At 47.9% G+C, this 23,844-nt stretch overlaps 1 protein-coding gene across 4 annotated transcripts in view; it reads right to left on the bottom strand.

The window, feature by feature from the left end:
* Positions 1–23,844, bottom strand: part of LOC143805244 (uncharacterized) — a 120,051-nt gene that overhangs the window by 30,376 nt on the left and 65,831 nt on the right. The window contains exon 1 of one of the 4 annotated variants that reach the window (XM_077284310.1): positions 14,363–14,379. The exons of the other annotated variants lie outside the window; for them this stretch is intronic. The gene's annotated coding sequence lies outside the window, so the exon portion shown is untranslated. Of the gene's footprint in view, positions 1–14,362; positions 14,380–23,844 lie in introns of those variants that run through there. 4 annotated transcript variants of the gene reach the window in all.

The following is a 23,844-nucleotide window of genomic DNA, read 5'->3' as shown; positions in this document are numbered from 1 at the left end:
ATCGCGGCTTGTGATTGGTCGCGTGAGCGGTCACATGAGCGGTTACGCGACCAATCACAAGCCGCGATGTCATCGAAGGTCCTTCACTCTGCATTCTTAGGAACGGAGGCAGACGCTTCGACCGGTGAGAGCCAGGGGCCGTCCGAGGGGTGAGTATATCAATATTTTTTATTTTTATTCTTTATTTTATACATGAATATGGATCCCAGGGCCTGAAGGAGAGTTTCCTCTCCTTCAGACCCTGGGAACCATTCCGATATTTTGTGTCCCATTGATATGCATTGGTATCGGGTATCGGTATCGGCGATAACCGATATTTTTTCGGTATCGGCCGATCCAATCCGATACCGATACCTTTGCATATCGGAAGGTATTGCTCAACACTACTGCTGAGCAATAAGAACAGAGGAGAAACTCTTTACAAAAACTACAGAAACACTCTACAGGGCAGCTGCCAGGACACCTTGGCTTCATCAAGAGGGACACAGACTTGACATTCTTCAGGATGCCAACTTAGGAGACCATGGCCCCAGCTAGAAGAATACAAATATGCTATATTGACCATCACAAAACCAATGTAGATGTTCAGAGAAGCCGGATTGACACCCAATGGTCGCCTGAGTCCCATGTACAGTAGATGTTCAGAGAAGTCCGATTGAGACCCACCAGGGGCACTGTTATCATGAAGCAAGTTGAATACTTTACCTCAGGCGGTGGAGTATTTTTAAAGACAGGGAGCGGCAGTCAGAACACATGGTGCTGACTCTCCCTGTATTCCCTGCTCTGACACTTGCTGACAGTGCAGTGTCACAACAACCTAACGTGTGGTGTGCCTGGCAGGTGACTGTTACTTACCCGGGCTAAGGTGCAGAGGCGGTGCCCAGTCTCCTGACCTGCTGGGACACACACATTGCTGGGAGTCGGACTAGTTGCAGAGCTGCTGCACATCCCTGTCATGGATCACAGCTTCCCTCCATGAGACTGAAGTAGATAAGCTATGTGAACCAGCTGGGGTTTTCAGATCTGAAAGCAGTAAGGAAGTGGGATATAGCAGAGTTGGTGTGTGTTACCCTATGTGGATAAGCTGAGGTTGTCAGATATGGTCCTGCTAAGGCCTCTTTCACACTTCCGTTTTTTAGCCATACGTCGCAATCCGTCGTTTTGGCAAAAAAAGGTTCCTGCAAATGTGCCCGCAGGATGCATTTTTTTGCCATTCACTTTTATTGACGATGGATTGCGACGAATGGGCACACGTCGCATCCGTCGTGCAACGGACGCGTCGTGATTTTGCAGCCCGTCGTGACGAAAAAACGTTCAATGTAACGTTTTTTCGTCCGTCGAAACCGTGATTTCCGACCGCGCATGCGCGGGCGGAACTCCGCCCACACCTCCCCGGAACTCATAATGGGCAGCGGATGTGTCTGAAAACTGCATCCGCTGCCCACGTTGTGCACCATTTGCACAACCTCCGTCGGGCCGATGGTTTGCGACGGCCCCGTACCGACGGAAATGTGAAAGAGGCCTTAAACTTATTTGTACTGATTTTACTACGTGGAAGGGGGGGGGGGGGGCCGTTTTGCAGTTCACCTCAGGCAGCAGAGAGGCTAGGTTCACCCCTGGTGCTGAATAAGCCTTTTTGGGAACCACACCCAAAGGCGACACGACCAGGTCGTCCAAAGGAGGAATGGGAAAGGGTCCAGACATCTTACCTAAAGCAACTTCTTTACTCAATTTCTCTGACACAACCGGTGCATGTAACTCGGCCGATCTAAGATTTTTCAAACTCTGGGTTATAACAAAAGGTGGAGCGGGTATCCAAAAACCATCACAAAACCCCGCCCTCAACAACTCCGCCCTTTCCCTATCAGGGAACCTATCTAGATAGGGGACCATCGCGTCCAGCCTCACTGGCGTCACCCCCTTTGGAATTACTATCTGGCTTCCCTTTTTTCTTAAAGCATTTGGCCGCTCCATGGGAAGACCCATTGCAGTGCGAGCACAAGTTACAAGTGGCTCCGAACTTACGCTGGCCCTCGTTGAATTGCCAGCACATGCTGTGTTTTTGACCTCCAGGCTGCACAGACTGACCCCCGGCACCTGAAGAACTGCCTTGTGAAGCGGCCTGGCCAGAAGTTCCGGCCCCGCTTTGAAAGGAATGGCCAAATTTCGTTGGCGCCATAACTCGCAGCCATAACCCTATGTCCTTCTGATCCCACCGAATCGCAGGACGAACCGCCTTCGTTTGTCTAAACTGCTCGTCATAGCGCAACCACGCTTGGCCCCCATAAGTCCTATGCGCCTCCCCTATGGTATCCATGTAGCAAAATAAAGCAGAACAATTCTCAGGAGCCTTCTCTCCAATGACGCTTGCCAGAATCACAAACGCCTGGAGCCAATTCACAAAAGTCTGAGGAATGAGGCGCCATCTCCGTTTTTCCTCATCCTCCTTCTTACTATCCTCCTTCTTGCTCTTATCTAAATTAAATTTCTCCAACGGCAAAAGCGGAAAAATCTCCACGTACTCATCCTTCCAAATCTTTTCGCGCACCTCCGCCTTCAAATGAGCCCCTAACGGACCCGCAGTGTCTGTACGGATACAGATACTGGCTCGGCCGACCTGTCCCGCACCGCCGTACCGCTACTCGACAACTCCTGACCCAAATCGGAAGGTCCTACCCAAGCCAACAAAGGGGACGGCCCAGGCCTAACGCCGCCCAACCGCGATAACAGCTCACGAACATTTAACAAAAGCTCCCCCACCCTGACACCACCCGCATCGGACCACACCCCAACCCCATCACTCTGACCTACGGACCCAGGGGCGGATTATCAGAGGGTCAATATGGGCGGTAGCCCAGGGCCCAGTGGTGTGGGGGGGCCCTGGGCTACCGCACAGATTGACCCTCTGATAATCCACCCGAGTGTGACTGACACTGTGAATGCCCGCCGGCATTTATGTGCCCCCGGACCCCGTGGGCAGAGAGAGGGGGCCCGCATCGGGCCCCTTCTCATCTGCTCACTGGGCCCCTTCCGGCACGGCGGCGGTTTCCTATTGACCCGCACCTATTGACCCGCCCGCACGTCAATAGTTAACAACAGCCGCCAGCCAATTGGAGGCTGGCAGCTGAAGTCGGCCGCAGCGCACACGTCGCCGGCGTCTGACGTCATTGTCAGTCGCCGGCGAGTGTGCACTGCTGGAGGGAGCTCGCCGCCTGGAGCGCTGGTCAGGTGAGGAGACACTGGGGGCAATGCTGGAGGACACACTGGGGCAATGCTGGAGACACTGGGGCAATGCTGGAGACACTGGGGCAATGCTGGAGACACTGGGGCAATGCTGGAGACACTGGGGCAGATTGCTGGAGACACTGGGGCAATGCTGGAGACACTGGGGCAATGCTGGAGACACAGGGGCAGATTGCTGGAGACACTGGGGCAATGCTGGAGACACTGGGGAAGATTGCTGGACACAGGGGCAATGCTGGAGGACACACTGGGGCAGATTGCTGGAGACTCTGGGGCAATGCTGGAGACACTGGGGCAGATTGCTGGACACACTGGGGCAGTGCTGGAGGACACACTGGGGCAGATTGCTGGAGACACTGGGGCAAAGCTGGAGACACTGGGGCAAATTGCTGGAGACACTGGGGCAGATTGCTGGAGACACTGGGGCAGATTGCTGGACACACTGGGGCAATGCTGGAGGACACACTGGGGCAGATTGCTGGAGACACTGGGGCAATGCTGGAGACACTGGGGCAGATTGCTGGACACACTGGGGGCAATGCTAGAGACACTGGGGCAGATTGCTGGAGACACTGGGGCAGATTGCTGGAGACACTGGGGCAGATTGCTGGAGACACTGGGGCAGATTGCTGGAGACACTGGGACAATGCTGGAGACACTGGGGCAGATTGCTGGACACACTGGGGCAATGCTGGAGGACACACTGGGGCAGATTGATGGAAACACTGGGGCAATGCTGGAGACACTGGGGCAGATTGCTGGACACACTGGGGGCAATGCTGGAGGACACACTGGGGCAATGCTGGAGACACTGGGGCAATGCTGGACACACGGGCAGATTGCTGGACACACTGGGGCAATGCTGGAGGACACACTGGGGCAGATTGCTGGAGACACTGGGGCAATGCTGGAGGACACAATGGGGCAATGCTGGAGGACACACTGGGGCAATGCTGGAGGACACACTGGGGAAATGCTGGAGGACACACTGGGGCAGAATGCTGGAGACACTGGGGCAATGCTGGAGACACTGGGGCAGACTGCTGGACACACTGGGGCAATGCTGGAGGACACACTGGGGCAGACTGCTGGACACACTGGGGCAGATGATTGCTGGAGACACTGGGGCAATGCTGGAGACACTGGAGCAATGCTGGAGACACTGGGGCAGATTGCTGGACACACTGGGGGCAATGCTGGATACTCTGGGGCAATATGCTGGACATACTGGGGCATATTGTTGAACACAGTCTGGGGGCAATGCTGGAGACACTGGGGCAATGCTGGTGACACTGGGGCAATGCTGGTGACACTGGGGCAATGCTGGAGACACTGGGGCAATGCTGGACACACTGTGGGCAATGCTGGACAATTGGACATACTGGGGCAGATTGCTGGACCCACTGGTGGTAATATGCTGGACACACTGGGGCAGATTGCTGGACACACTGGTGGTAATATGCTGGACACACTGGGGCAGATTGCTGGACACACTGTCTGGGGGCAATGCTGGACACACTGGGGGCAATATGCTGGAGTCAGACACTGGGGCAGATTGCTGGAGACACTGTCTGAGGGCAATGCTGGACACACTGGGGCAGATTGCTGGACACTGGGGCAATATGCTGGACATACTGGGGCAGATTGCTGGACACAATGGGGGTAATATGCTGGACACACTGGGGGTAATATGCTGGACACACTGGGGCAGATTGCTGGACACACTGGGGGCAGGACTGGAGGCATGAGCAGAATGTAGACACGGGGCATGATTGGAGACACGGGGCAGAATGAAAGACATGGGGCAGGATTGGATCATGGGGCAGGATGGATACGATGGAGACAGATGGGGCAGGATGGGGAGATCATATGGTGTAGAATGGATACTCGTGAGTGCAGGATGGGAGAACATATGGCTGGAGCCAGGAATGAGACACACGGGGCCAGGGTGGGGAATATTATTATCTTAGGGGCTAATTAAGGGATATTATTACTGCAGTGATGTATTTATTTTATTTTTTGAGTATACTGTTTTAAATGGGGGGGCGGTCCTGTTACTGTGCAGAGTGACACTATATCGCCTTTTTTTCTCCATGTGGTGTAAGGTAGAAGTTGTGAAAAATTAAGTAATGTGTTCTGCAAGCAGAGCTCGAGATAACTGTGTTATTTCCTGCAGAAACGAGTCCTGGCTGGAAGAAATGATGGCGGTCTGTGCTGGATGAAAGATGAAGGACTTCACCTAGAGACGTCACTGGTGAGTCAGTGTTACCTATACACTGACACTATACACTGTATACTATATACAGAGGTCCTGTGTACAATGTCACCAGTGATCACTGTATTACCTATACATTATATACAGAGCTCCTGTGTATAATGTCACCAGTGATCTCTGTATTACCTCTACACAGACACTGCATACTAAGTACAGATCTCCTGTGAATACTGGCACTTATGGTGATAGTATTGTGTTTTTTTTTTTTTTTTTATTACTGATCAGTATTGTAGTATTCAGTCACTATGTGGTGGTAATATGTGGTCTGGAAATGGTGTTGTGGTATTTGTCTCTTGAATGTGCTATTTGGTCACCAAGTGGTGGTAATATGTGGTCTTGACATGGTGCGGTGGTATTTGCTCCTTGTATGTGATATTATTCGATCACTGTGGTTGTAATTTGTGGTCTGGTCATGGCGCGGTGGTATTTGTTCCTTGTATGTGATATTATTGGTCAAAATATACCTAAATTGTATTGCAGATTTTAACAAATATTTAATAGGTTACAGTAGAGTAGGGCCCGGCCATTTTTCTGGAATAATCTGGTTTGGGTATCACATGACCCCCGTCACATGACCCCCGTCACATGACCGGGGGGCCCACAGTGTCTAAACAGCCCGGGGCCCTGGCTACCCTTAATCCACCCCTGTACGGACCCCATAACCCGACTACCAACAACCAACGGAGATGTTGAAAACGCCGGTGACAAACAAGACATAGACTCATGCTCACCAGGCTGCAGGGGAGCTGTGATCCCCCCAGCCGCAGATGACATGGTTGTCCAGCTGTCTCCAGATGCCGATGCTGTCCTGGGACCCTCCTGAAGATGAGGTCCCTCTCCTGAAGAAGGTCTCGCCGTCCCAACAACAGCAGAGTGCGCTGCCACGGAGCCGTCCGCCACTAATGCAGCCCGGTGTGGGGGAGCCCCAATACCGTGCCCACCGACTATGCCGCTGCAATCCGATCCCACCGTGGTATACAGTACCGTCCCGGATGCAGGTGGAGTGTGGGGTCAGAGTTCCAAGGCCAGGTCCAGCCTCGCCGCCACAACTGGAGCACTGCCCGCCGCCGCATCAGAGCTCCCCTGCCGTCTCCTGGTGACAGGTGTAACAGGCCACCAGGCCGCCTGGTCATCCCGCCATGCATTGGTGATTCTGGCACGCGCAGGCCCCGCCCCCCAGAGCGAAGGAGAAGGCCTAACCGCCACCGCAGGCCCCAGCGCGGCTGGCGGTTTCCTCCCGGACCGCGGCCTGCTCGGGCGCTTACGAGCAGGCACACGATCCGAAGGGTCCCTTGAGGGGCTCCTGCGCCGTCGCTGAGAAGTCTGAGGGAGGTCGGGGGACAGCCGCTCCGGAGGCCTAACGCGCCGGGAGGGCCGTTCACCGGAACCGCTCGCCGTGGAACCTCCACTGCCGTCGCCCAGGATGGAAGACACCTGGGCCTCTAACCAGCCGGGAGGCTGGTTCACCGCTGCTGCCCGGAGCCGGGACAAAATCTGTTCCACAGAGCTCATGGTGAGTAGCGTGGGCTTCCTGCTTGCTGTCTCCTGAGCGGGAAAGTGACAGGCTCCACCCCCCCACCACCACTATAGCTCCCTTCTCCAAATAGAAAAACCCTCCCCCTTATTGAATTAACCCCCGCCTCACCTATTTCTGGCTCCAAACTACCTGTCATGACGGCTTCCACGTACCCCGCCCGTGGGGGGGGGGCGGCTCGCTCCAGCCTGCACTCTACCGCACTTTGATATTGTCCAGGATGTTAAGAAAATAAAAATGGATTGATTTACCTGCAGACTGGGTGAGTGCTGACATTTTTTCCTCTCCTTGAAAGTCAAATAAATATATAAAATATATATATATATATCTATATCCAAGCGTTCCCATGATTCCAAGAACTTGAAATGCTGGACAGCTCCTGGCCCAGAGATGATCCACACCTACTGGCTAAAGAAATTAACAGCGGTACATGAACGCATGGCAAAAGCAGATGAACCAACTTCTGGAAGTAGGCCATCACCTAGCTTGGCTAACTCAAGGAAGAACAGTGCTGATCATGAAGGATCCTCACAAAGGAACAGCTCCATCCAACTACCGCTCAAAAACCTGCCTTACAACAACATGAAAACTCTTGTCAGGCATCATAGCCACCAAGCTGCAGAACCGTAAGAACCAGTACATTAATCCAGCTCAGTAAGGCATTGGGACCTACACCAGAGGCTTTATGCACCAGCTCCTAGTAGATAGAGCAGTCGCTCAAGACTCAAGGTTAGACAGACCAATCTCAGCACAGCCTGGATAAGTTTTCCTGTAGTCAATGACAGAATGCCACACACATGGATATGTGAATGCGTGGCTCTCTATAATGTCAACAGGAAATTGAGAACCATCCTCAGAACAACATTGGAAGTCAATTCATGACAATTGACACAAGTGACCATCAAATGCGGCATATACCAAGGTGATGCACTGTCCCCATTGCTGTTCTGCATAGGTTTGAACCTCCTCGGTCAGATAATTATAGAGTCTGGCTATGTATACAAGTTCAAGAGTGGAAGCACCATCAACCACCTCCTCTACATGGATGACATCAAGCTGTATGGAAAAAACTAACAAGACATCAATTTACTCATCCATCTGACAAGGATCTACAGTGAAGACATCAGGATGTCCTTCAGACTGGAGAAGTGCGGCCAGTTGGTAGTAAAGAGAGGCAAGGTAGTCAAGACTGATGGAGTGTAATTACCAGCAGGGCACATAGCAGATGTACAGACATGCTTCAAGTACCTCTGTGTGCTATTAGCTAAACTTTTGCATAACTTTCAGCCATTATTGGACATTATCTGATGTATGGTTTAATTCCATTTATTGTATTTGTGACACCCCAGGAGCTCGGCTGTCACAGTGGTATTGCCTTCCTCACGGGGAGGGTGATGCCATGCTTGTAAGCAAGGAAAAGATCCCTTTAACAGGTAACACATACATGCAACACGTTCTGACTCCAGGCCAGAAGGGGGAGCTCTGATCCAGTTTGTGCGTGGCTCCCCTATATATATTCTGGCTGGAGGAAGAGTTAGCGGGTAGTCTGTGAGAGGAGAGTGAAGAGAGAGGAAGCAGACAGAGAGAGTTCAGGAAATTTGGGCTGTGCAGATGGGCAGATCTGCAGCTCTTGGAAAGGAAAGAGAGGAACAAAAGAGTTTGTAGCCAGTGTGAAGGAGGAAGGAGCAAAGGCGAAGTAAAGAGCTGGAGGGAAGCTGCGACTGAGCTTCCTCCATGCTGAAGCGCAGAATACCGGTAGCTGGAAGACCGAGGTTGTGGGGGTAACTCTAATCCCTATGGCAGAAACCAGCGGACAGGAGATTGCAGGTCACCTGTCCACCATTAACACATGAAGGCACAGTAACAGAGCCTGGAGTCATCTGAGAGACCCCCGTAAAAAGGCTCGAGTTACCTGTCATGCAGGTCGTGTCCTACCAACAAGGGGGGCAGAGAGAACGTAAGGACCTTGTGTGAGGCGTAAGGCAGCAAGGAACTACAACACAGTGCTGAAAGGATGGCTTCCAACCCCACCTGGCTAGGGGGATCGCAGAATCGCTTCCAGGCCGGCCAGACTGCACTATCCTCGTGATCCGGTACCCTGGACTGTGGCTGCCTTACACCAGTAAAAAGGTAAATAGACTGCAACCTTGTGTCCTCTAGTTCTTATTGGCACTACATAACCTTTATCTACTACACCGGGAGCCCTGGGGACCCAGCTTCACCGGTGGGAAGCCATACCATCACCCCTGTGGACTCCTTTAAGCAGCGTCTGTCATCCCTGACCAAATTCCACAGGTGGCGTCATGAAAATTTTTTATAAACTTTATTTCCTTTTACTTCAACCCCTTTTATTGGACCAAGGAGTATCCAGGAATACATCAGAAAAATGGCACCAAAAGATGAGATGCTGAGAGAAAGCCTAAGGCTGCAACAATAATAGATCTGGAAGGAAGAACAGGAACATGAAGCGCCATGGCAAGAAACATCGCTGCATGGGATGTACCATCGACAGATAATGGAGGTGGCTGACATGAAGAAATTCTACCCATGGCTGGAGAAAGATGGACTCTGAGACAGCACAGAGGCACTAATCATAGAGGCACAAGAGCAAGCACTAAGTACCAGATACATGGAGGCATGAATCTACCTCACAAGACAAGACCCAAGGTGCAGACTATGCAAAGAAACCTCAGGATAACACATAGTGGCAGGATAAAAATTGCAAGCAGGAACAGCATATACCGAACACCACAACCAAGTAGCGGGAATTGTATTCAGGAACATTTGCACAGCATATGGGCTAAGTCCAGGTGAGAGACTACAGAGAAAGTGGTGGAGAATAAAAGGGCTAAAATCCTGTGGGACTTCAAGATCCAGACAGATAAGCTGGTGTTGGCTAACCAACCAGACATTGTGATAGTAGACAAGGATCAGAAGACAGCAATTATAATAGATGTGGCAATGCCAAGTGACAGCAACATCAGAAAGAAGGAATATGAGAAGCTGGAGAAATACTAGAGCCTCAAAGGAGAACTGGAGAAGATGTGGAAGGTGAAGGCAACAGTGATTCCAGTGGTGATAGGAGCACTTGAAGCAGTGACCCCTAAGTTGGGAAAATGGCTATAACAAATTCCAGGAGCAACACCTGAACTCTGTCCAGAAAAGCGCAGTGCTGGGAGCAACTAAGATCCTGCGCAGAACCCTCAAACTCCCAGGCCTCCGGTAGAGGACCCGAGAATGAGAAAGGACAAAAAAAAGACCACCCCCATTGGGTGGAGAGAAGGCAGTTTGTTTATATATATATATATAACTAGCTGAAGAGCCTGGCGTTGCCTGGGCATAGTAAATATCTGTGGTTAGTTATAGCACCTCACTTCTCTTATTTTCCCATCACGCCTCTCATTTTCCCCATCACATCTTTAATTTTCCCCCTCACACCTCTCATTTTCCCCCTCACTCCTCTTATTTTCCCCCTCACTCCTCTCATTCCCCCCTAACACTTGTCATTTCGACCTCACATCTGTCATTTTCCGATCACTCCACTACTTTCCCTTACTCCTCTCATTTTGCACTCATACCTTTTCATTTTCACCTCACACCTCTCATTTTCACCTCAGTATATACATGTTTGTCATCTCCCTTATATATAGTATACACCTGTATGTCATCTCCTGTATATAGTATATACCTGTATGTCATCTCCCCTGTATATAGTATATACCTGTATGTAATCTCCTCCTGTATATAGTATATACCTGTGTGTCATCTCACCTATATATAGTATATATCTGTGTGTCATCTCCTCCTGTATATAGTATATACCTGTATGTCATCTCCTCCTATACATAGCATATACCTGTATGTCATCTCCTCCTGTATATACTATATACCTGTAGGTAATCTGCTCCTGTATATAGTATATACCTGTGTGTCATCTCCTCCTGTATATAGTATATACCTGTATGTCATCTCCTCCTGTATATAGTATGTACCTGTATGTCATCTCCTCCTCTATATAGTATATACCTGTGTGTCATCTCTCCTGTATACAGTTAGGTCCATATATATTTGGACAGAGACAACATTTTTCTAATTTTGGTTATAGACATTACCACAATGAATTTTAAACAAAACAATTCAGATGCAGTTGAAGTTCAGACTTTCAGCTTTCATTTGAGGGTATCCACATTAAAATTGGATGAAGGGTTTAGGAGTTTCAGCTCCTTAACATGTGCCACCCTGTTTTTAAAGGGACCAAAAGTAATTGGACAATTGACTCCAAGGCTATTTCATGGACAGGTGTGGGTAATCCCTTTGTTATGTAATTCTCAATTAAGTAGATAAAAGGCCTGGAGTTGATTTGAGGTGTGGTGCTTGCATTTGGAAGGTTTTGCTGTGAAGTAAACATGCGGTCAAAGGAGCTCTCCATGCAGGTGAAACAAGCCATCCTTAAGCTGCGAAAACAGAAAAAACCCTTCCGAGAAATTGCTACAGTAATAGGAGTGGCAAAATCTACAGTTTGGTACATCCTGAGAAAGAAAGAAAGCACTGGTGAACTCATCAATGCAAACAGACCTGGGCGCCCACGGAAGACAACAGTGGTGGATGATCGCAGAATAATCTCCATGGTGAAGAGAAACCCCTTCACAACAGCCAACCGAGTGAACACGATCTCCAGGAGGTAGGAGTATCAATATCCAAATCTACCATAAAGAGAAGACTGCATGAAAGTAAATACAGAGGGTTCACTGCACGGTGCAAGCCACTCATAAGCATCAAGAATAAAAAGGCTAGACTGGACTTTGCTAAAAAACATCTAAAAAAGTCAGCACAGTTCTGGAAGAACATTCTTTGGACCGATGAAATCAAGATCAAACTCTACCAGAATGATGGAAATAGAAAAGTATGGTGAAGGCGTGGTACAGCTCATGATCCAAAGCATACCACATCATCTGTAAAACATGGCGGAGGCAGTGTGATGGCTTGGGCATGCATGGCTGCCAGTGGCACTGGGTCACTAGTGTTTATTGATGATGTGACACAGGACAGAAGCAGCCGAATGAATTCTGAGGTATTCAGAGCCATACTGTGTGCTCAGATCCAGCCAAATGCAGCAAAACTGATTGGTCGTCGTTTCATACTACAGATGGACAATGACCCAAAACATAAAGCCAAAGCAACCCAGGAGTTTATTAAAGCAAAGAAGTGGAATATTCTTGAATGGCCAAGTCAGTCACCTGATCTCAACCCAATTGAGCATGCATTTCACTTGTTAAAGACTAAACTTCAGACAGAAAGGCCCACAAACAAACAGCAACTGAAAACCACCGCAGTGAAGGCCTGGCAGAGCATCAAAAAGGAGGAAACACAGCGTCTGGTGATATCCATGAGTTCAAGGCTTCAGGCAGTCATTACCAACAAAGGGTTTTCAACCAAGTACTAAAAATGAACATTTTATTTAAAATTATTGAATCTGTCCAATTACTTTTGGTCCCTTTAAAAACAGGGTGGCACATGTTAAGGAGCTGAAACTCCTAAACCCTTCATCCAATTTTGATGTGGATACCCTCAAATGAAAGCTGAAAGTCTGAACTTCAACTGCATCTGAATTGTTTTGTTTAAAATTCATTGTGGTAATGTCTATAACCAAAATTAGAAAAATGTTGTCTCTGTCCAAATATATATGGACCTAACTGTATAGTATATATCTGTGTGTCATCTCCTGTATATAGTATATACCTGTGTGTCATCTCCCCTGTAAATAGTATATACCTGTGTGTCATCTCCTCCTGTATATAGTATATATCTGTATGTCATCTCCTCCTGTATTAGACCTCGTTTACACGTTATTTGGTCAGTATTTTTACCTCAGTATTTGTAAGCTAAATTGGCAGCCTGATAAATCCCCAGCCAACAGTAAGCCCACCCCCTGGCAGTATATATTAGCTCACACATACACATAATAGACTGGTCATGTGACTGACAGCTGCCGGATTCCTATATGGTACATTTGTTGCTCTTGTAGTTTGTCTGCTTATTAATCAGATTTTTATTTTTGAAGGATAATACCAGACTTGTGTGTGTTTTAGGGCGAGTTTCGTGTGTCAAGTTGTGTGTGTTGAGTTGCGTGTGGCGACATGCATGTAGCGACTTTTGTGAGATGAGTTTTGTGTGGTGACATGCGTGTAGCAACTTTTTGTGTGTCGAGTTGCATGTGACAGGTTAGTGTAGCAAGTTGTGTGCAGCAAGTTTTGCACATGGCGAGTTTTGCGCGTGGCAAGTTTTATGTGTCGTACCTTTTGAGTATGTGCAAGTTTTGTGTGAGGCAACTTTTGCATGTGTTGCAACTTTGGTGCATGTGGCAATTTTTCCGCGTGTGCAAGTTTTGTGTGTGGCGAGTTTTCCATGAGGTGAGTTTTGCACGTGTGGCGAGTTTTGCATGTGGAGAGTTTTGCGCGTGGCGAGTTTTGAGCGGCAACTTTTGTGTTTCGACTTTTATGTGGCGAGGTTGGTGTATGTGTGGTGAAATGTGCGCTGAGGGTGGTATATGTGTTCGAGCACGTGGTAGTGTGTGGCGCATTTTGTGTGTGTGTTCATATCCCCGTGGTGGTGTGGTGATTATCCCATGTCGGGGCCCCGCCTTAGCAACTGTACAGTATATACTCTTTGGCGCCATCGCTCTCATTCTTTAAGTCCCCCTTGTTCACATCTGGCAGCTGTTAATTTGCCTCCAACACTTTTCCTTTCATTTTTTCCCCATTATATAGATAGGGGCAAAATTGTTTGGTGAATTGGAAAGCGCGGGGTTAAAATTTCACCTCACAACATAGCTTTGACGCTCTCGGGGTCCAGACGTGTGACTGTGCAAAATTTTGTGCCTGTAGCTGCGACGCCTCCAACACTTTTCCTTTCCCTTTTTCCCCATTATGTAGATGGGGGCAAAATTGTTTGGTGAATTGGAAAGCACGGGGTTAAAATTTCACCTAACAACATAGCCTATGACGCTCTCGGGGTCCAGACGTGTGACTGTGCAAAATTTTGTGGCTGTAGCTGCGACGGTTCAGATGCCAATCCCGGACATACACACATACACACATACATACACACATTCAGCTTTATATATTAGATTAGTCATTTTATTTTTTTTATGCACCTATAGACTTGAACAGGTGAGACACTCATTAAAAATGGAATAGACCAATGCATTTGTAGACACTGTGATCTGAACAGCTCTATTTGATGATAAAGAACCATGGGCAGTTTTTTTCATAAACTGCAGTTATACCAAAAATATGGTCATGTGAATATACCTTTACTCTTGTAGTTTCACCCAACAACAGATCGAATCTGAGAGATTAGTTTTGGATCTGTAACTAGATCCAATAGCCATGTTGTCATCTGTCCTCAGACTCGGCCAATTAAGACTAGGAGAGTCAGTAAAATGGAGAAGAAAAACAGAAGACAGATTTTGTCATTCAATTTCCATACAAATTTCATCCTATTTATAACCATTCAACGAGTCAATTGATAAAACTAGTTCACACAGCCTACCTGCTTCAGTTTTTTAAAATGGATGAAAAAAAAAATGGAGGCAAAACAGATGACACGAAGCGTTTTACACTGATATAAAAAGAAGACACGGATGTGTAAATGTACCAATAGGGAAGGAAGTCAACTCGCCAGATTAGCTTAAAGGGACCTGTCAGCACGATTGGGCTGAGTAACCTAAGTATCCGATTGGCACCATTATACTGATTAAAATGATACCTGGGTGATGAAATCTGTCTTGTGGTTGTTGTTTAAACTTTTTCAGTATTGAGTTAAAGATCTGACCATGCTCCGGGGCTGCCGGGGGGGGGGGGGAGGGTTGGGTTATCTGGTGCTCTGCTTAGGTTTTCATCAGTATGGCTTTTGACAGGTCACTGATCCCTCACTGACCTGCCTCCTATTTTACATAATGAATAAATATTATAAATATATAATATCTTGTGGTAGATCAACTCATGTAGGCGGTATTCAGAGATAGAAAAATAGGAACATCGTCTCTTTAAATCCTGGGTTGGTTTATTGTTAAGTAGCATAAACCAACACGAGGGGCAATAAACTGTCTTTCCGGCAAAAACAGGAAAAACCACAAAGAAAAAACAAAAATGCATTGCGAGTTGCACCCCGCTCTAGAGCAACATAGGTTCAGTCTATGCTCGACAAGACACAAATCCACTGGAGACTCCTCTCTCCAGTCTTGCTGAACCCAGACTGCCTGTAGAGCCCATTTACTTAAACTCCAGACCATGTGACACTTTCCATCATGTGACTGACTACATGATCATGACATCACACAGGCCCTGGCAGCTCAAATGGAGATAAAGTGGACCTTCTCCAACCCCCTCTATGAAGGTCCACTTGAAACCAGCCCATTATGCAACTTTAAGTTAACTCTCACAACACGTAGTGTGCAGGTTACGGGATGCAGTGACGCAAGGGAGGCAGAGCAGGGGTTAACAGAATAACAATTTAATTGGAACAATAAAGGACCTCCTCGCAGGGAGATAATAGTTAAATTGAGAACAGAAATTACAATGTAACAACAGTCCAGTTGTTAAACTTATCGTGTCTTTAGGTTCCTCACACGCAGGTGATCCGTTGGGGATTGCAGTACTGGCGTAGTGTCCTCCGATGGGGTCCCTCAATTTACGGCCCAACTTCTGGCGGCAGCGGGCGGTCTCCGGTTTTACCTGCTCAGCCCCTAATCCATAAGTATGTGAAGGAAGCTGCAGGAGTTTCTGTATCGGGAGTGGGCTGATGCACGGTGTCCAGCGAAGGGAAGCGCACCTCAGTGCCCTGTGTTGTGTATCTGCTTTTTGGGCTCCCCTGGTGGTTGCTGGTGGTACTGGTGACTTGTTTGCACTTTGCTGCTTCTGTTCACCTGCTTCCATCAGTGTTTGGGAGTTTCCTATTTAGCCTTGCTCTCCAGTCATTTCCTTGCCGGTCATCATTGTAACCAGAGCCTTCGGTTGCATGTTCCTGCTACTAGTCTGCTGATCAGCTAAGTGGACTTTGTCCTTTTGTTTTGTACCTTTTGTCCAGTTTGCAGTTTTTGTAATTCTCTGTAGCTGGAAGCTCTTGCGGACTGAAATTGCCACTCCTGTGTCATGAGTTGACACAGGAGTCTTAAAGTAATTTCAGGATGGTTTTTGAAAGGGTTTTCAGTTGACCGTGAAGTCCTCTTTTGTATCCTTCTGCTATCTAGTAAGTGGACCTCTCTTTGCTAAATCTACTTTCATACTGTGTATGTCTTTTCCTCTTAATTCACCGTTATTACATGTGGGGGGCTGCTATCATCTTTTGGGGTATTTCCCTAGAGGTAAGCCAGGTCTGTTTCTTCCTCTACCAGGCGTAGTTAGTCCTCCGGCTGGCGCGTGGCATATAGGAAGCCGTAGGTATGCTCCCTGGCTACTGTTAGTTGTGTGGTAGATTTAGCTCACGGTCAACTCGAGTTTCCATCACCCGAGAGCTCGTTCGTTACTTATATGTTTCTTACGTTCCCTTGCCATTGGGAACCATGACAGTATGACCGGCCTGTGTTAAACTTATTGGCAGAAGAAAGGAGAGAAAAAAGAAGTCTGTAAAAAAAATTTTTTTCTCCCTTTTTCCTCTATGCTTGCTCCATAGTTGGATCAGTTGTATTTCAGCTTTAATTACAGCCTTTGCCTTTCTCTCCTTATAATCCTTGAATGGCTCTGAGCTCACCTGTTTAAAGATGGATCCTCAGAGTTTGGCTGCAGGTTTAAATAATCTTGCTACGAAGGTTCAAAATTTACAAGATTTTGTTATACATGCTCCTATTTCTGAACCTAAAATCCCTACACCAGAGGTGTTTTCCGGAGATAGATCTCGGTTTTTGAATTTCAAATATAATTGTAAATTATTCCTTTCTCTCAGACCTCACTCCTCAGGAGATCCTGTCCAGCAGGTTAAGATTGTAATCTCTTTGCTGCGAGGTGACCCTCAAAATTGGGCATTTTCATTGGCACCAGGGGATCCTGCGTTGCTCAATGTGGATGCGTTTTTCCTGGCTTTAGGGTTGCTTTATGAGGAACCTAATTTGGAGATTCAAGCTGAAAAAGCTTTGATAGCCCTATCTCAAGGGCAAGATGAAGCGGAGATATACTGCCAAAAATTTCGTAGGTGGTCTGTGCTTACTCAGTGGAATGAGTGCGCCTTAGCGGCAAATTTCAGAGAGGGCCTTTCTGATGCCGTTAAAGATGTTATGGTCGGGTTCCCTGCGCCTACAGGTCTGAATGAGTCCATGACAATGGCAATTCAGATTGATCGGCGTTTGCGGGAGCGCAAACCCGTGCACCATTTGGCGGTATCTTCTGAAGAGACGCCAGAGAAAATGCAATGTGACAGAGTTATGTCCAGAAGCGAGCGGCAGAATTATAGGCGTAAAAATGGGTTATGCTTCTATTGTGGTGATTCTGCTCATGTTATATCGGCATGCTCTAAGCGTACTAGGAAGGTTGACAAGTCCATTTCAATTGGCACTTTACAGTCCAAATTTATTTTGTCTGTAACCTTGATTTGTTCATTATCAGTTATTGCCGTGGATGCCTATGTGGACTCTGGCGCCGCTCTGAGTCTTATGGACTGGTCCTTTGCCAGGCGCTGTGGGTTTGATTTAGAGCCTCTGGAAGTCCCTATACCTCTGAAGGGTATTGATTCTACACCTTTGGCTTGTAATAAACCACAGTTCTGGACGCAAGTGACTATGCGTATGACTCCAGACCATCAGGAGGTGATTCGCTTCCTTGTGTTGTACAATTTACATGATGTTTTGGTGCTTGGATTACCATGGTTACAGTCTCATAACCCAGTCCTTGACTGGAAGGCTATGTCTGTGTTAAGCTGGGGATGTCGGGGGGCTCATGGGGACACTCCTATGGTGTCCATTTCGTCATCTATTCCATCTGAGATTCCGGCATTTTTGTCTGATTATCGTGATATTTTTGAAGAGCCTAAGATTGGTTCACTCCCTCCTCACATTGATTGTGATTGCGCCATAGATCTGATTCCTGGCAGTAAATTTCCAAAGGGTCGTTTGTTTAACCTATCTGTACCTGAACATGCTGCTATGCGCGAGTATATTAAGGAGTCCCTGGAAAAGGGACATATTCGTCCTTCTTCATCACCTTTAGGAGCCGGTTTTTTCTTTGTCTCTAAAAAGAATGGCTCTCTGAGGCCTTGTATTGATTATCGTCTCCTGAATAAAATTACAGTCAAATATCAGTATCCGTTGCCTTTGCTGACTGATTTGTTTGCTCGCATAAGGGGGGCTAAGTGGTTCTCTAAGATTGATCTTCGTGGGGCGGTTTTGTCGCAGAAAAGTTCCGACTGCTCAGTGATGAGACCTTGTGCGTTCTTTTCGCGAAAATTTTCGGCCGCCGAGCGAAACTATGATGTTGGTAATCGGGAGCTTTTGGCCATGAAGTGGGCATTTGAGGAGTGGCGTCATTGGCTTGAGGGTGCCAGACATCAGGTGGTAGTTTTGACTGATCACAAGAATTTAATTTATTTGGAGTCTGCCAGGCGCCTGAATCCTAGACAGGCACGTTGGTCGTTGTTCTTTTCCCGGTTTAATTTTGTGGTCTCGTACTTACCGGGTTCTAGGAATGTGAAAGCAGATGCTCTTTCTAGGAGTTTTGAGCCTGACTCTCCTGGGAATTCTGAACCTGCTGGTGTCCTTAAGGATGGAGTGGTTTTGTCTGCTGTCTCTCCAGATTTGCGACGTGCTTTGCAAGAATTTCAGGCGGATAGACCTGATCGTTGTCCGTCTGGTAGACTGTTTGTTCCTGACGAGTGGACCACTAGAGTCATCTCGGAAGTTCATTCTTCTACTCTGGCAGGTCATCCGGGAATTTTTGGCACCAGAGATTTGGTGGCTAGATCCTTCTGGTGGCCTTCCCTGTCTCGAGATGTGCGTGTTTTTGTGCAGTCTTGCGATGTGTGTGCTCGGGCCAAGCCTTGTTGTTCTAGGGCTAGTGGGTTGTTGTTGCCCTTGCCTATTCCGAAGAGGCCTTGGACGCACATCTCTATGGACTTTATCTCGGATCTCCCTGTTTCTCAGAAGATGTCTGTCATCTGGGTGGTGTGTGACCGTTTTTCTAAAATGGTTCATTTGGTGCCATTGCCTAAGTTGCCTTCCTCATCTGAGTTGGTCCCTCTGTTTTTTCAAAATGTGGTTCGCTTGCATGGTATTCCGGAAAACATCGTTTCTGACAGGGGTACCCAGTTCGTGTCTAGATTTTGGTGGGCAGTCTGTGCCAGGTTGGGCATTGATTTGTCCTTTTCGTCTGCATTCCATCCTCAGACCAATGGCCAGACGGAGCGAACTAATCAAACTTTGGAGACTTATTTGAGGTGTTTTGTGTCTGCGGATCAGGATGATTGGGTTGCCTTTCTGCCGTTGGCGGAGTTTGCTCTTAATAATCGGGCTAGTTCTGCCACTTTGGTTTCTCCTTTCTTTTGCAATTCAGGGTTTCATCCCCGTTTTTCATCTGGTCAGGTTGAATCTTCGGATTGTCCTGGAGTGGATGCGGTGGTGGATCGGTTGCATCGGATTTGGGGACAAGTGGTGGATAATTTGGAATTGTCCCAGGAGAGGACTCAGCAGTTTGCTAACCGTCGTCGTCGTGTTGGTCCCCACCTTCGCGTTGGGGACTTGGTGTGGTTGTCTTCCCGTTTTGTCCCTATGGGGGTTTCTTCTCCCAAATTTAAGCCTCGGTTCATCGGTCCTTATAGGATTTTGGAGATTCTTAACCCTGTTTCCTTTCGTTTGGACCTCCCGGCATCTTTCGCTATCCATAATGTGTTCCATCGGTCGTTGTTGCGGAGATATGAGGTACCGGTGGTTCCTTCTACTGAACCTCCTGCTCCTGTGCTGGTGGAGGGTGAATTGGAGTACGTCGTAGAGAAGATCTTGGACTCCCGTATTTCCAGACGGAGACTTCAATATCTGGTTAAATGGAAAGGCTATGGTCAGGAAGATAATTCTTGGGTAACTGCCTCTGATGTTCATGCCTCGGATTTGGTTCGTGCCTTTCATAGGGCTCATCCAGATCGCCCTGGCGGTTCTTGTGAGGGTTCGGTGCCCCCTCCTTAAGGGGAGGGTACTGTTGTGTATCTGCTTTTTGGGCTCCCCTGGTGGTTGCTGGTGGTACTGGTGACTTGTTTGCACTTTGCTGCTTCTGTTCACCTGCTTCCATCAGTGTTTGGGAGTTTCCTATTTAGCCTTGCTCTCCAGTCATTTCCTTGCCGGTCATCATTGTAACCAGAGCCTTCGGTTGCATGTTCCTGCTACTAGTCTGCTGATCAGCTAAGTGGACTTTGTCCTTTTGTTTTGTACCTTTTGTCCAGTTTGCAGTTTTTGTAATTCTCTGTAGCTGGAAGCTCTTGCGGACTGAAATTGCCACTCCTGTGTCATGAGTTGACACAGGAGTCTTAAAGTAATTTCAGGATGGTTTTTGAAAGGGTTTTCAGTTGACCGTGAAGTCCTCTTTTGTATCCTTCTGCTATCTAGTAAGTGGACCTCTCTTTGCTAAATCTACTTTCATACTGTGTATGTCTTTTCCTCTTAATTCACCGTTATTACATGTGGGGGGCTGCTATCATCTTTTGGGGTATTTCCCTAGAGGTAAGCCAGGTCTGTTTCTTCCTCTACCAGGCGTAGTTAGTCCTCCGGCTGGCGCGTGGCATATAGGAAGCCGTAGGTATGCTCCCTGGCTACTGTTAGTTGTGTGGTAGATTTAGCTCACGGTCAACTCGAGTTTCCATCACCCGAGAGCTCGTTCGTTACTTATATGTTTCTTACGTTCCCTTGCCATTGGGAACCATGACAGCCCTGTAACTGGCCCACACCTCTCCGTACGAGCGCTGCCCGATGTTTATCCGAGCGCCGGAATCTCCTGTCACTGCTCCGCTGGAGCGTTTGAGTAAGCCTAGTCACGACGCATCTCGGCTCTGCTGCGCTGAGTGCAGAGTGTGCTGCACACCCTGCTGCACTCTCTCTGCTGGCGGCAAACTCGCTGTTGCTTCGTGCGCTTTCAGCTCTGTTTCCGGATTAAACACGCCCCCTCTTCCCAGGTCATGGGGCCTGTCCGGTCCTCTATTCCTTCCCCTGGGCAGCATGGGACGCAGCCTCGACATTTCCGGACCCGGCTCAATGCAGGTACCCGCAGCCCGGTCTTCCTCCTTCCTCCTTATAATATCACTGATGCCATTAAGCACAGTGACACATATCTCCCCTCTATTACCTTACCAGTGACTTTGTCACATTGTGTGTGTATGGTAGTGGTGCCTGCGCTGCAGCATGATCGCATATGTAATGTGTATACAATTCATTTCTTTGCTGATATCCTTAAATTCATCAAAAAAAATTTTGGAAAAAAATGGTGACACGATAGCTGCTACTGCGCAGGCGTCGGCAGCGCCATCTTGCTAGAGAAAAAATGTCCTCCTCCAAGATGGTACCGCCTGTGCAGTAGCAGCTTTCAGTGATCGCCGAAAGCTGCTACTGCGCAGGCGACGGCAGTGCCATCTTGGAGGAAGACACTTTTTTTTTTCTCCAGCAAGATGCCACTGCCTATGAAGTAGCAGCTATCAGCACCACTTTCAATTGGATTTTTTTAATGAATTTAAGGATAGCAGAAAAGGAATGAATCACATATAAAATACATATGCGATCATGCTGCAGCGCAGGCGCCACCGCCGGTGCCTGCCTGCAGAAGGGGATTTTTTTTCAAGATATACAGTATATATTAACAGAGATATATTATATACACTGCTCAAAAAAATAAAGGGAACACTAAAATCCCACATCCTAGATATCACTGAATGAAATATTCCAGTTGTAAATCTTTATTCATTACATAGTGGAATGTGTTGAGAACAATAAAACCTAAAACATTATCAACGTGAATCACAACTAATATCCCACCGAAGTCTGGAGTTGGAATGCTGCTCAAAATCAAAGTGGAAGATAAAGTTACAGGCTGATCCAATGCCTCATGTCAAGGAAATGATGCTCAGTAGTGTGTGTGGCCTCCACCTGCCTGTAAGACCTCCCTACAATGCCTGGGCATTTTCCTGATGAGGCAGCGGATGGTCTCCTGAGGGATCTCCTCCCAGACCTGGACTAAAGCATCCGCCAACTCCTGAACAGTCTGTGGTGCAACGTGATGTTGGTGGATAGTAGTTGTGAATTCCGTTCTCGGGCTCCCTCCTGTGGTCATGAGTGGTGTTGTGTGAGTTCTGTTCTTGGGCTCCCTCTGGTGGCCTTTAGTGCTTACTGCGGGTCTGTAGCTGGAATCCAGCTGCCTCGTTTTCTGCTAGTCTGGCCTCTATTTAACTCCACCTGGACCTTCACTTTTTGCCTGCTGTCGTTGTATTCAGTACTGGTTCTGATCTCTCAGTTTGTGTCCAGATTTTGGCAGTCCTTTTGTGCTAAGATGGGCATTGATTTGTCGTTTTCGTCGGCCTTCCATCCTCAGACGAATGGCCAAACTGAACGAACTAATCAGACCTTGGAAACTTATCTGAGATGTTTTGTTTCGGCTGATCAGGATGATTGGGTGTCCTTTTTGCCATTGGCTGAGTTCGCCCTCAATAATCGGGCTAGTTCTGCTACTTTGGTTTCACCTTTTTTTTGCAATTCTGGTTTTCATCCTCGTTTTTCCTCAGGTCAGGTTGAGCCTTCGGACTGTCCTGGGGTGGATTCTGTGGTGGATAGGTTGCAACAGATTTGGAACCACGTAGTGGACAATTTGACGTTGTCACAAGAGAAGGCTCAGCGCTTTGCTAACCGCCATCGCTGTGTGGGTCCCCGACTTCGTGTGGGGGATTTGGTATGGCTGTCTTCTCGTTTCGTTCCTATGAAGGTTTCCTCTCCTAAGTTCAAGCCTCGTTTCATCGGTCCTTATAAGATTTTAGAAATCCTTAACCCTGTGTCATTTCGTTTGGACCTCCCAGCATCGTTTGCCATTCATAATGTGTTCCATAGGTCATTATTGCGGAGGTATGTGGTGCCTGTGGTTCCTTCTGTTGATCCTCCTGCTCCGGTGTTGGTTGAGGGAGAATTGGAGTATGTGGTGGAGAAGATCTTGGATTCTCGTGTTTCAAGACGGAAGCTTCAGTACTTGGTTAAGTGGAAGGGCTATGGTCAGGAGGATAATTCCTGGGTTGTCGCCTCTGATGTCCATGCGGCTGATTTGGTTCGTGCCTTTCATCTGGCTCTTCCGGATCGGCCTGGGGGCTCTGGTGAGGGTTCGGTGACCCCTCCTCAAGGGGGGGGTGCTGTTGTGAATTCCGTTCTCGGGCTCCCTCCTGTGGTCATGAGTGGTGTTGTGTGAGTTCTGTTCTTGGGCTCCCTCTGGTGGCCTTTAGTGCTTACTGCGGGTCTGTAGCTGGAATCCAGCTTCCTCGTTTTCTGCTAGTCTGGCCTCTATTTAACTCCACCTGGACCTTCACTTTTTGCCTGCTGTCGTTGTATTCAGTACTGGTTCTGATCTCTCTGGACTTTCCTTGTGACCTGTCTCCTCCTGAGAAGCTAAGTCTTGCTAGTTCATGTTTGCTCATTATTTCCTTGAAAATGTTTCTCTGTATATGATGAGTTCTGTCCAGCTTGCTTATATGTAAAATTCTCGCTTGCTGGAAGTTCTGGGGTGCAGAGTTGCGCCCCTCACATCGTGAGTCGGTGTGGGGGTTCTTGTAATCTCTGCGTGGGCGTGGATTATTT

Source organism: Ranitomeya variabilis, chromosome 2 (genome assembly GCF_051348905.1).
Source record: "Ranitomeya variabilis isolate aRanVar5 chromosome 2, aRanVar5.hap1, whole genome shotgun sequence".
Lineage (NCBI taxonomy): Eukaryota > Metazoa > Chordata > Amphibia > Anura > Dendrobatidae > Ranitomeya > Ranitomeya variabilis.
This window is presented reverse-complemented; position numbering and strand designations above follow the sequence as displayed.